Source organism: Neofelis nebulosa, chromosome 2, assembly GCF_028018385.1.
Source record: "Neofelis nebulosa isolate mNeoNeb1 chromosome 2, mNeoNeb1.pri, whole genome shotgun sequence".
Lineage (NCBI taxonomy): Eukaryota > Metazoa > Chordata > Mammalia > Carnivora > Felidae > Neofelis > Neofelis nebulosa.
The window spans coordinates 121400166-121412909 of NC_080783.1; positions in this window are offsets into that span (position 1 = coordinate 121400166).

Here is a 12744-nt window from a genome sequence, read left to right on the forward strand (position 1 = left end):
GTCGCCAAGCCTGGCAACCGCGACAGCTTGGGCCCTGCTCGAAATGCCTTGTATGTTATATAACATTGCAAGCGGGGCTTGGACACCATCCACTCGTTCCATAGCCAGCGGTGTAGAGTCCAGCTTCTAAATTCAGAGCAGTCTGGGTTGGGATCTGCACTCACCACCTATATCTGTAAGACTTTTGGCAACAAAGTTAACCAACCCTCCATTAATCTGTTTCTTCACCTGTATGACGGGACTAACAGCTTTCTGAGTTACTTAAGTATTAAAGAAGAACATAGAAACCTGTTAGTGGCAGCCTCTGTTGTAAAGCATGTGGTAGATGTTGTTTATATCAAACAGCAGCTCATGTTGTTTGTCAATAAACATTTATTGAGCTTGTGCTCGTCTTCTACTGAGGGGTGGAGAAAAAGATTACTTCCCAGATGCAGTATTTCCCTATCCCTCCCCTTCCATCCCTACCTGAAATATCAACGTCTCCCAGTATCTCAAGAGCGCTCGAATGGAGAGAGGGAAGGTCTCCTGCAATGTTAATACAATAGAGTATCAGTATGCATGCTTTTAGGGACAGTCACAGTGACTCCATTGTTGGACATGAAATCCGGATATATGGTCTGATTTTTTTTCTTCACTTTTTGAGGTAGAAAAATTCAGTATAGTGCACAAAGCTGGTGTGTACACAATGATGAATTTCTACATATGTGTTCTCTCATGGGGCTACCAACCAGATCAAGATGTAGAATATCTCCAGCTTTCTAGTGACCCTTCCCATTCAGTGTCCCACGAGAGGTAACACTATTGTAACCTCTATCACCATAGCTTAGTTTTCCAGTGTTTGAACTTGATGTGGATGAATTACATGTATGCACATTTTTGTGTCTGGCTTCTTTCACTCGGCAGTGTGTCTGTAATATTCGTCCATTTAAAAACTTTTTTTAATGTTTATTTACTTTTGAGAAAAAGAGAGACAGAGTACGAGTGGGGGAAGGGCAGAGAGAGAGAGAGGGAGACACAGAATCCGAAGCAGGCTCCAGGCTCTGAGCTGTCAACACAGAGCCTGACGTGAGGCTTGAATGCATGAACTGCAAGATCATGACCTGAGCTGAAGTCAGATGCTTAACCGGCTGAGCCCCCCAGGCGCCCCATGTAATAGTCATCCATTTTGTTGCATGTGACTATGATTCGTTCTTTTCCATTGCTGTATATTACTTAGTTATATAAATATTCAGTAATTTATATACTCATTCTCCTCGTGGATGTTTGGGTTGCATCACGTTTTTGTCTATCATAAATGAAGTTGCTACAAACTATCACGTTTTTCTAGTTTCCTTGAGATATAGTTGACAAAGAAGAATTGTATATATTTAAAGTGAATTACATGATGTTTTGATATACATATACATTGTGATATGGTTACCATAACCAACCTAATTAACACAGCCATCACTTCACCTAGTTACTTTGTGTATGTGTGTGTGTGTGTGTGTGTGTAGTGAGAGTGCTTAAAATCAACTCTTTTTGCAAATTTCAAGCACATAATATAGTATTATTAATTATAGTCACCATGCTGTACCTTGGGTCCTCGGAACTTATCCATCCAGCATAACTGAAACTTTGTACCGTCGGGCCTACATATACATGCCTTTTATGTTGGATTTATATTCAGGATTGGAATTGCAAGATCACAGAATATATACATGTTAAGCTTTAAAGATACTGCCAAATAGTTTCCTGAAGTGATATAATAATTTGCATTCCAACCAGTGATAAGACACTGCCAGTTGCCCTCCACATCTTTGCCAGTGTTGGTATTGTCAGTCTCTTCAATTAAAAAAAGCGGGTGTGTATTTCATTGTGATTTAAATTTACATTTATCTGATGATTAGTGATGTTGAGCAACTTTTTATGTGCTTACTGGCCATGTGATACCCTTTCGGTGAAGTGTCTGTCCAAGTCTTTGCCTGTTTGTAAAGAGTTGTCTATCTTAGTGATCTGTAAGAGTTCTTTACATATTCTGGGTGAGTCCTTTACCCAATATATGCATTACACATATCTTCTCTCAGTCTGTGACTTTCTTTTCATTCTCTGAATGTTACCTTTTGACAAACAGAAATTCTTCAGATTAAAGAAGTCTACTTCACTCATCTTATTTTTTTTATGACTAGAGCTTTCTATGTCCTGTTTAACAAACCTTTATCTGGTATAAGGCCATAAGTATCATCGCCTTTATTTTCTTCTAGGAACTGGATTGCTTTAACCTTCACATTTAGGTCTATGATTCATCTCAAATTAATTTTTTGTGCAGTTTGAGATCAAGATTTATTGTCCTTTTTGGCTACCCAATTAGATCAGCACCAATGGCAAGTAGTTTTGTTAAATGAATGAATGAATGAATGGATGAATGAATGAATGAATGAATATTGGTTGAATGAAAAATTCAGAGAACAAAGCAGCCAGTTGCTTAAAAATCCAAAATGTCCAGAAAAACCCAAGCACATGATCACAATAAACTCAATGCAAAATTTTATATTACATTGACTCTTGAACTGTTTCTATTTTTTCAGTACCTTGTGGATACCATTAACACAAGTAGCCTCAAGGTAAAACACAGTTCAGAAATTCTTACTTAGAATTTGATCTGGCATGGTTTGGTTTTGCCTTTGTTTAAGTAAAATCTTGTTCAGCTTCCTGATCGTTAGGTAACTTTGACCATTAGGGAGGAGGGGAGAACCAAGAGCCAGAAAAGAAATTAATTATTCATGTAGATGTATATATGTTTCCTTGGGCCCCTTTTTATTCTTGGGGCATTACTTGACTTTCCTAGAATTTTTTTTCTGATTGTGTTTGTTTGTTTGTCTATGTTGTTTTATAAAATACACATTGTTCTTTCTACTCATAAAACTGTGGCATCCTAGAGCCGGAAGGACTCTCGGGACGTCATTGTCCGTTGGACACAGAACCAGATATTGAAACTGTCTTTTCAAGATTATTGGAGCCTCCTTGCCAAATTCTAGCTCCTGCTGGAACACATCCAATCAAAATAGTTTAACGACCTTTGCATTTTGAGCAGTTCACTTATCTGTACCTGGGAAAACTGAGGAAAGAAAAACCAGAGAGAGGAAGTAGTCTTTAAAATGCAGGTGTTTCTCACTTACGGCCATGACCCTGAAAATGTTTTATGTCTCAATAGAATCTCATTTTTTAAATATTTAGGGAAGCAAAGAAACTCCATTATCAATTATTTTTGTAGGGCAAAAACCTCACTTCTGTTTAGTGCCCAGATATCCTCATTTATTAGTTTCTTGAGTCTTAAGTTTTTGTATTACCTTATCTCAAGGTGGACCACATGATAAACACTTACCAAAATACCCTCCTCTAAATATCTTATCTTTCTTATGATGACTTTTAAGTGAGGTTTCAATTGTGTACACTGACGTATAGAGAAGCACACAAATTGCAAAAGCACGACTCAATAAATTTGTACAAACTGACCAACCCTGTGTCACCAGCATGGAGATCAAGAAGCGGAGGAGCCCCACAGCACTGTGGCCCTGTTTCAAAACCACCATGGTGGCACTGTTTGCATCCTAGTGAGTGTCTGGTGGGGCCAAGGCGTGACTTGGCTTCCCACCTCCCACCTAGAACTCTTGCCAGTAAATCTCTCTCTCTTCTCAGGCTCCTTCAGGCCAATAATTTTTCTTGGGTGTTGCAGAAAGAGAACTTGGCTTGGAGTAAGAAGGTGTACATTTTATTTAGAGCAAAGCACAGGAGGAATGGACCTACGACTAGTCAGATGTGTTGGGGCAGGAGGGAGGGAACCGGCTGCATCTTTGGGCAGTGTTCTAATGGCAGGCCCAAGTATATCATGGCCTTGGAGGTCCTGGGGAGCCAAGGCAGCACGAAAAGAGTAAGATAGGGACCCAGAAAGGGGGAGAGGGTGATGGCAGCACTTCCAGAGAAAGGAAGACGCCAAATATGAGTAGTACCAGCTCATCTCTCTGAGCTAGTGTCTCTAGATACCCTTCCTGCCCACCTTCCTGACGGTGTTCACTGAGCAAAGGATATAGGAGTTAGTCAGATGGCTCATATCCCTGACAGATGGCTCAACCTCTCTGAGTCTTAGCTTCTAAATCCAAAAATGGGAAGGGTAATTAACCTCTCTGCTTTGTGGAGGTATGCCCCAATCAGATGAGGGAGTGAATGCATGTGAAAGCAGCTGTCCCCTCTTTTTTAAATCTTTTTTTTTTTTTTTTGAGAGAGAGAGAAAACGCACATGTGAGGGAGAGGGACAGAGGAGGAGAGAGATAGAGTACACACACGTGAGGGAGAGGGACAGGGGAGAGAGAGAGAGAGAGAAAAAAAGAGAGAGAGAATCCCAAGCAGGCTCCATGTTCAGAGCCCAACACGGGGCTTGATCCCACAACCCTGAGATCATGACCTGAACCAAAATCAAGAGTCAGACGCTCAACTGACTGAGCCACCCAAGAGCCCCAAAAGCAGTTGCCCCTTTACAATATTTCTCTCTTTGTCAACCATGGGCCCTTTCTCTTTTTTTTACTGTCAGGATGGCTTGGCAAGCAAGTCTGATGAGGGGGGTAAATTCTCAACACCTTGTTGTGGCTACCTTCACTTCTGGAGCCACAGATTTCTTATCCCCCCTCGAGGGCAAAGGGATTCCATGAAAGTGTAAATTGTTAGCTGATCATTTCATATCTCCTGACCAACCGTGTCCACTCTGAACCTGACTTGCATTTAGATCCTGAATGTCTCTCTCGCCACCTGTTGTAATGCCTGAAACTCCTGGCACTGAAGTCCATGCCTATTGGGGAAGAGACTCCGATCATTCCCACATAGTTTGCCAGAAGAAGACGCTGCCCACCTGCTAGGAATGGCCAACTCACCTGCCAGCTGTGGTTCTCAGTGTTCAAACATTGGTTTCCCAGTGCTCACGGCAGCCTGGATTTGGAGTTAATATCATTCAAAAATGACTCTGGAAGACATAAGCGAAATGAAATTTACTGAGAAGATACTGGGGAGCCCATAGCATCCGTAGGCTGGCTGGAGAGTTTGGCCAATGAGCTCTGCTAGGAGGAACAAGGCTCAAAGATCATACTGCAGAACTGGTCCAGGGAAGATGCCATGATGTCCTGACAGACATGTCTCATGCGGCCACTACTGCCTTTGCAAACTGGACCACCACTGTGGCCGCCACCCAATGGCAACTGGAATCCTTGTGTCTCTGTTTCTTCCTACCACTAGCTTCTGATTCAAAATCTGGGTGGGAGCATCTGATAGGCAGAGCCCAGATGGTGTGCCCAAGCCCTGGTTGCAAAGATGGCTCAGAAACAGATTATGTGATATTTTCAGCTTTAACTCTAGACAGTCGGCTCTACCTCTTAACCCAGGGGATTCTCCAAACAGAGGCAGGCTGTTCAGACGCTAGATGGCCAGAACACGTACCTTTTCCTTTCAGCCTTTACAGCCATCTCTTGTGAGCGTTGCTTGAGTGAATCAGCACCCTTTGATCCATCTAGCTCGGGGACACAGACAAGTCTACAAATTGGAGGACCAGGAAATGGATTCTTGAGAAGCTTCAAGGATGGAGGCCATCCAGTTCACGCTACCCTGCCAATATTCTCTGGTCTTGGCCAAGTGACGCTTTTCCTCTTCAAAATTCTTAGAATAGGCCCTGAGTGGATGTTTGGTGTGAGAGTGAAAAGAAAAGAAAAAAAAAGAAAGAGGTCTTGGGTAACACCCGCCCCCACCCCCCACCCCACTCCCCACCAAGTCTCGGTTTCCATTCCTGGCTCTGCGTTGTATTAGCCACCACTCTAAGTCTGAGTTTACCTGTCTGTAAAAATAAATAAATAAATAAATAAATAAATAAATAAATAAATAAATAAATAAATAAAAGGACTTACCTGCAACGCCTACGGCTCCAGCAGTGACATGAAGGAGGTAACGAGCGTGTAGTGGGCCTGCCCAGCACATCATGGGGTTGGCTGCATATAATGACAGTGTCCCAGAGCTGGCGCTTGTGTAACAGGCGGATTTACCGAGAGGGGACGACTGTTTGCTCAGCAGCCTAGAAGTCTATAATTAGACTGTCACAACATCAGCAAAAGTACAGGATCAATGTAATCAGAGAAGAAATGGAAAAGAACACAGCATCAGTCAAAGCCTCCAGTGGGTCCCCGTGGTTTCCGGAGCACTAATCGCCCAGGCAGATTCAATGTCCCGCTTGTGGGTTTCCTCCTGGTGATGACCAGGTTGGTTTGGGCCTCCGCTGACTCCCCCTGTGAGCCACCCGCCCTCCCCCTCCTCCCTTCCTCTGCTCACTGAGTCTTCGGGATGAGAGTCCAAAGGACTTGTACCCAAAACTTAGTGGCCAAGGCTCTTCCATTCCTCACAATGTGTATGCGTGCTGGAGTAGAGGAGAGCCAGCTTCTTTAAGATGAGATTCCTGGGACCCATCTTGGCCCTATTGGGGCCCTATTCCCATGCCTTGGAATCTGCATTTAGCGTGTGAGGAGATGATGCTGTGCACGCTGAAGCTTGAAGGCCACCGGGCTGAGCTATCCTCCTGCGCCCTTGCTTCTACTACACACCTGGCATGGTCATAGCAGTCAGGACGGCAGCAAGATCCAGGCAGCCAAGGTCAAAGGGCCACCTCAAAGCCAAGGAATGAGAATGGGCCTCTTATTTTCTTTTTAATCACATTAAGAATTCCAAGCTGCAGACATGTTTATCTCATTAATCCCCATGACACCTGATCTAGGGGTAATGGCCAGTGTCTTTAGTTTCCCTCAACCAAAGTGGATCGGGGCCCAGATCTACCCCCAAAGGACGTGGATCCGATGGCTTGAATCCTCTTAGAAACAACTGGATTTCAAAAACCTGTGATCCTTTATTTCTTACATGGGTTTTTAACATAAATAATTCATATTGCATTGTATAAAAATCGGAAAATGTAAAGAAGCAGAAGGAAGAGATACATCACTGCTAAGCACACAACAACATTCCCGTTAACACTTCCTTCCATCCAAGTGTGTGTGCACGTGTGTGCGCTAACACATACATAGGCAGCTAGGAAGGGGCTGCCTGATGGGAGCCGTAGCCTCTAGGTGAACGGTGACCTGGAGCCGGAGGAAAAACACGTGGCTTCTCATTCCCCGTGCTCTCTGATCTCCTTGCCTGTGTCCCCCTGTGGCCAAGCTCAAGCAGAAGGCAGATAGGTGCAGTCCCCAGAGGTCAGCCTCCCTGAGACACAGAGTAGGGAGTTGGAAGGGAGCAGAGAGGGTCTAGATGGGTGAATGGAGGCTGCCCAATGTACTTTCCTATGTGCATTGATGAGTGCAATGGATGGTTTTCAATTTCTAGAGTTCCAGATCTAGAAAACGCAGTGTTCTGTGTTAATTCTCTCCTTGACCACAGCGAAGGGGTGAGCTGTTATTTTGTGGTGTTGCCCTCAACACACTGAGTTGGGAGCCCTGGCTACGAGCTCTAACTTCTCTGCTCCTTTGAGGCAGAGCCAGACCTTCAGTTATTCGGTCAATGTGGCCTCCTTCCTGATGTAAGACACAGTGCCGGGCACCAGGGAGGAATGCAGAGGACTGGCCTCCGGGAGCTCACAGCCTCACGGGGGCTGAGGGGCACACACCAGTATCCACAGACCAGGCAGAGAGGCAAGCCCCATGTGGAAGACACAAAGATCTACATTTATAATAGTGACTTAGAAGCTCAAATCTTAGGCCAATAGTGATTGCTATTTATTAATAATAGATAGTATTTACTATATACTGGTGCTGTTCTAAGTTCCTTATGGCATTTATATTATTTAATCTTCCAGCAGCCCCATGAGGTAAATTGTATTATGATCCTCCTTTTGTAGCTGAAGAAACTGAGGCATGAGAGTAAGCTTGAATGTGAACCCAGACAGTCTGATTCGAAGGCACGTTTTCTCAAAATCTACGTTCGACTACAATGAGTCTGGGATCAAAACTACTTAACTAATAGGGAGCACCTGGCTGGCTCAGTTGGTTGGGTGTCTGACTCTTGATTTTGGCTCAGGTCATGATTGCAGGTTTCATGGGATCAAGCCCCGTGTCAGGATCTGTGCTGTCAGCATGGAGCCTGCTTGAGATTCTCTGTCTCTCTCTCCTGTCTCTCTGTCCCTCCCCCATTTGCAGTCTCTCCCAAAATAAATAAACTTAAAAAAAAAACTTAAAATAAAACTGCTTTAATAATAATTCTAAGTCATTTGTTTGCCTTTTGAATTCTCATTCTCTTAGCAATGCACACTGGAGTCTCCAGAGGCTGTATGACACTTCATGACATCGGTCTGAGGCTAATGGAAAGTGTGCTGTGTGTTCTTGTGTTTTAAAACTTCCTTAGCTTGGGGGCACCTGGGTGGCTCAGTCAGTGAAGCATCCAACTCTTGATTTAGGCTCAGGTCATGGTCAAAGCGTTCATGAACTTGAGCCCAGCTGTTGGCTCTGTGCTGACAGTGCAAAGCCTGCTTGGGATTCTCTATCTCCCTCTCTCTCTGCCCCTCCCCTGCTTGCATGCTCGCGTGCTCTCTCTCTCTCATAAAAGAAATAAATAAACATTAAAACTTCCTCAGTTTGAGTGTCTCATATAGTAAATACCCATAGAAATAATTCACATAAACAAAAGTTCTTTGGTGTTCTCAAGGGGGTCCTACAGGGCCCTGTGAAGGGGTCTTGAGACAAAAAGTTTGAGAACGACTGCATTACTTTTATCCTGCGGGGGTTCAGAGAAAGGGATCCCATTGGATTACTGGATAAAATTTATCACCACTAGTTTTCTTGCCTAAATCATAAGACGGTGTAAGGCAGATTCTAAGAAGAGTAGAGCCCAAAGGAACCCAGAGAAGTCATCTGGTCCGTTTTCTTGGCTTTGGGGAGGACTGTGGGCTTTCCTGCCTCTGGCCACCTTATGGACCTGCTTATGGCCAGAGTGGCCCTGCTCATCTTATCCAGAAGCCCTGGGCCAAGTCTATACTAGGTCAGGGTTCAAATTCTCCAGGGATTTGAGAGTACCCAGTTTAAAGATGGCCCTCGTAATATGTGTCATCTCATTTGTGAGAAAGAGTAGAAGTGATTTTCGGTAGAATAGTACAGTTTTAATTATCTGACAAGATTTATAAAACATGATTGCAGTATGCCCTTTTTTGGTCTATGAAATGGGAGGTAATAGTAATTGCTTTTTAATTAATGGACATTGGGAATTGTAGCAAATGAATTTTAGCCAGTCATGGGGAAAGACTAAAACCTAACACTAGGGAATAGTATAAAATCCTTGATGTTCCTTACTTAAAAGTGAAAAAAAAAATCATTCAGCCATTAAAAAGGATGAGATCTTGCACTTGTGACAACATGGATGGACCTAGACGCTATTATGCCAAGTGAAATAAGTCAGACTGAGATAAATATCGTATTTCTCTTATATACGAAATCTAAAAAGAATAAAATAAAACAAATGAATAAACAAACAAATGGGAGAAACAGAGCCATAAATACAGAGAACAAACTGATGGCTACCAGAGGATAGGGTACTGGGATTGGGCAAAATGGGTGAAGTGTAGCGGAAAATACAGGTTTCCAGTGATGGAATAGATAAATCACAAGACTAAAAAGTACAGCATAGAGAATAGAGCCAATGGCATTGTAATTGCATTGTGTGGTGACAGACGGTAGCTACATTTGTGAACACACCAGACTTGTGGAATCCCTATATTGTACACCTGAAATGTAACACTGTGTGTCAACTATAATTAAAAAAATAATTGTTTTAAAAAGTGAAAAGAAAATAGGAAATGTATGTAGTGAGAATTCTAGGCTGGTGCTCACTATCCATTTCTCCTTCCCTGACTGGGGAACTGCCATGATGCTTGAGTAGAATTGATGTGGGCACCCCCAGTATCCTAACGGTGGTCCCAAGCCATCAGTTTACTTCCATCCCCTTGCCTTGGGATCATTCAGGGATGAGAAGTTATCTCACGCCTGTGTTCAGTGGTTGGAGGGAGGGAAGTGGTGAACATTCACCTCTTGTCTGGGCAGGATGATGTGTAGATGTGAGTTGCGGAATGGGTGCCATTGTTTGCTGTCTTGAGAGAAGGCAACATGTAATGAGACCTACTCACCGGCAAGAGTGGGACCAACAACTCCAGGACAGCTATGTCAGAAAGCCACACTGCCACCAAACATTTCTCTTCAGTGGACCACAATTCCCTGTGCATTAGCTAATTGAACTGTATTTTCTGATACTTAGCAACCAAGAGCGTCTGATATGGTAAATAACTGTTCTTTCCACCTCAGACATTGTCACACAGAGAAAAGGACCGTCATGTCGACCAAACAAAAATTGTCAAGTCTGGCAATTTAAGGACGACCCTGATGGCACATCACCCTCTGTCAAGCTGAACTTCCAAATGACATCTCCCTTCATTGTCCCAAAGTCCCTTTGTTCTTCCTTCCACATAGGCAGTTCTCATACTACCGTTGTTTTTCTTTACAAATAAAACTGTCCTTCCCTGATTTACTGTGTAGTGACCAAGCATCAGAAGTTGTAGCCTTAGCGATGCCTGGGGGGCTCAGTCAGTTAAGCGTCTGACTCTTGGTTTCAGCTCAGGTCATGGTTTCACAGTTCGTGAGTTCGAGCCCTGCATTGGGCTCTGTGTTGATAGTGCAGAGCCTGCTTGGGATTCTCTCTCCCTCTCTCTCTGCCCCTTCCTGGCTCTCTTTCTCTCTCTCTCTCTCAAAAAATAAATAAACATTAAAAAAAGTAATTTTAGCCTTAGCAACCAACCAAAGTTTCTCAAGTGTCAGGGAAAACAGAGGCCTAGGAGGGGAGCACAACACACACCATGATGATAGTTAAGCCAGCTCGACTGCCAGTTCTCTGCAGCAGGACAAAAGCAACGGCGTTGAAGGGCATGGTTCACATGGTGGTTGGAAGGATGAGCTTCCAGATCAGACTGGCTGCGTTCAAGTCCCAGCTCTGCCTCTTTCTTTCTTTCTTTCTTTCTTTCTTTCTTTCTTTCTTTCTTTCTTTCTTTCTTTCCTTCTTTTTTAATGTTTCTTTATTTTAGAGAGAGAGAGAGAGAGAGAGAGAGAGAGAGAGAGACAGCATGAGCTGGGGAGGGGCAGAGAGAGGGAGACGCAGAATCTGAAGCAGGCTCCAGGCTCTGAGCTGTCAGTGCAAAGCCCGACACAGGCCTCGAACCCACAAACTGTGAGATCATGACCTGAGCCACAGCTGGACACTCAACCACCTAAGCCACCCAGGCATCCCTGCCTGTTTCTCTGAAAGCATCATTTAACCTTGCTAAATCTCAGTTGCCTTATCTTAATAAGATGGTGATAATAAGAGAACCTCTCTCATCAGGGCGTCATGAGGATTAAATGAGTTAATTCATGTTCACTCATGAGTATGTAAGGCAAACAGGAAGTTTTCAAAAAATGTTATCTAGAGACAGTCCCAAGAGACTTCCCCTCCCTGGGACTCAGTGTCCTCTCCCGACAAGGGATGGGGAATGTTCTAGAAGATTTCCAGGGTCCCTTCTAGCCTGACATGCCCAGAGCCCATTTGTGCAGTGTCCTCAGAAGCGTTGCAGGGGCTGTTTGTCCCCAGGGCCCTCAGGGAGGACACCAACGTCTGTTTTGTTTGTTGTTGTTATTGTTGTTGTTTTCAGAAACTGTAGCAGGGAAACACAGGGCCAGTCCATGCTGGTCATCACATACATAGCACAAGAAGATCAGGGCCATGAACATGGGCTGGAGAGTCTAAATACTGTGTCACTCTGCCCTCAGGCCCTTAGGGTGCTCATCCATAAATAGGGTCACCTTCCCTGTCTCTCTGAGGGACCTTGAGGATTATGTAAAACAAACCACCTGATGTCAGAAAGTGCCTGTCAGGGGCGCTTGGGTGGCTCAGTCAGTTAAGCATCCGATTTCGGCTTGGGTCATGATTTCCCGGTTTGTGGGTTCGAGCCCCGTACCGGATGGTTCTGCTCTCAGCACAGAGACCGTTTTGTGTCCTCTCTCTCTCTCTCTGCCCCACCCCTGATTGTGCTCTCTCTCTCTGTCTCTGTCAAAAATAAATAAACAGGGACACCTGGGTGGCTCAGTCGGTTAAGCGTCCCACTTTGGCTCAGGTCCTGATCTTGCAGCTTGTGAGTTCGAGCCCCACATAGGGCTCTGTGCTGACAGCTCTGAGCCTGGAGCCTGCTTCGGATTCTGTGTCTCCCTCTCTCTCTGCCCTTCCCCTGCTCACTCTCTGTCTCTGTCTCTCCCTGTCTCTCAAAAATAAATAAATAGATAAATAAATAAGTTTTTTTTAAGTGACTGTCATACCACGGTGCCTTGTTGATATTTGTTTCCTTCCTCCTTCTGGAGCCACCGGCCACCACTACAGGGAGTGGTGGGAAAGAGTTCCACCTGAGGTGGTGGCAGATCAGGCTCTCTCCCTAGGCTGCAGACGGCGAAGGCTTGTGTGAGAGCTGCTGGGGTCCCGAGGAGACAGGAGCCTCGCAGAGACCCCAGACAGAGGACAGCTATCCTCACGGTGCCTGGCACCTGGCTGGGGAACGAAAATGTGATGGCAGCTCCAGGGACTCCCTTTTCTCCCTGCCCCCTCAGCGCATATTAATGATCTCTGATAATTAATAAGACATTGCTCTTTTCTTTTCTACAGGCTCCTCCCACCACGAATTCCCAA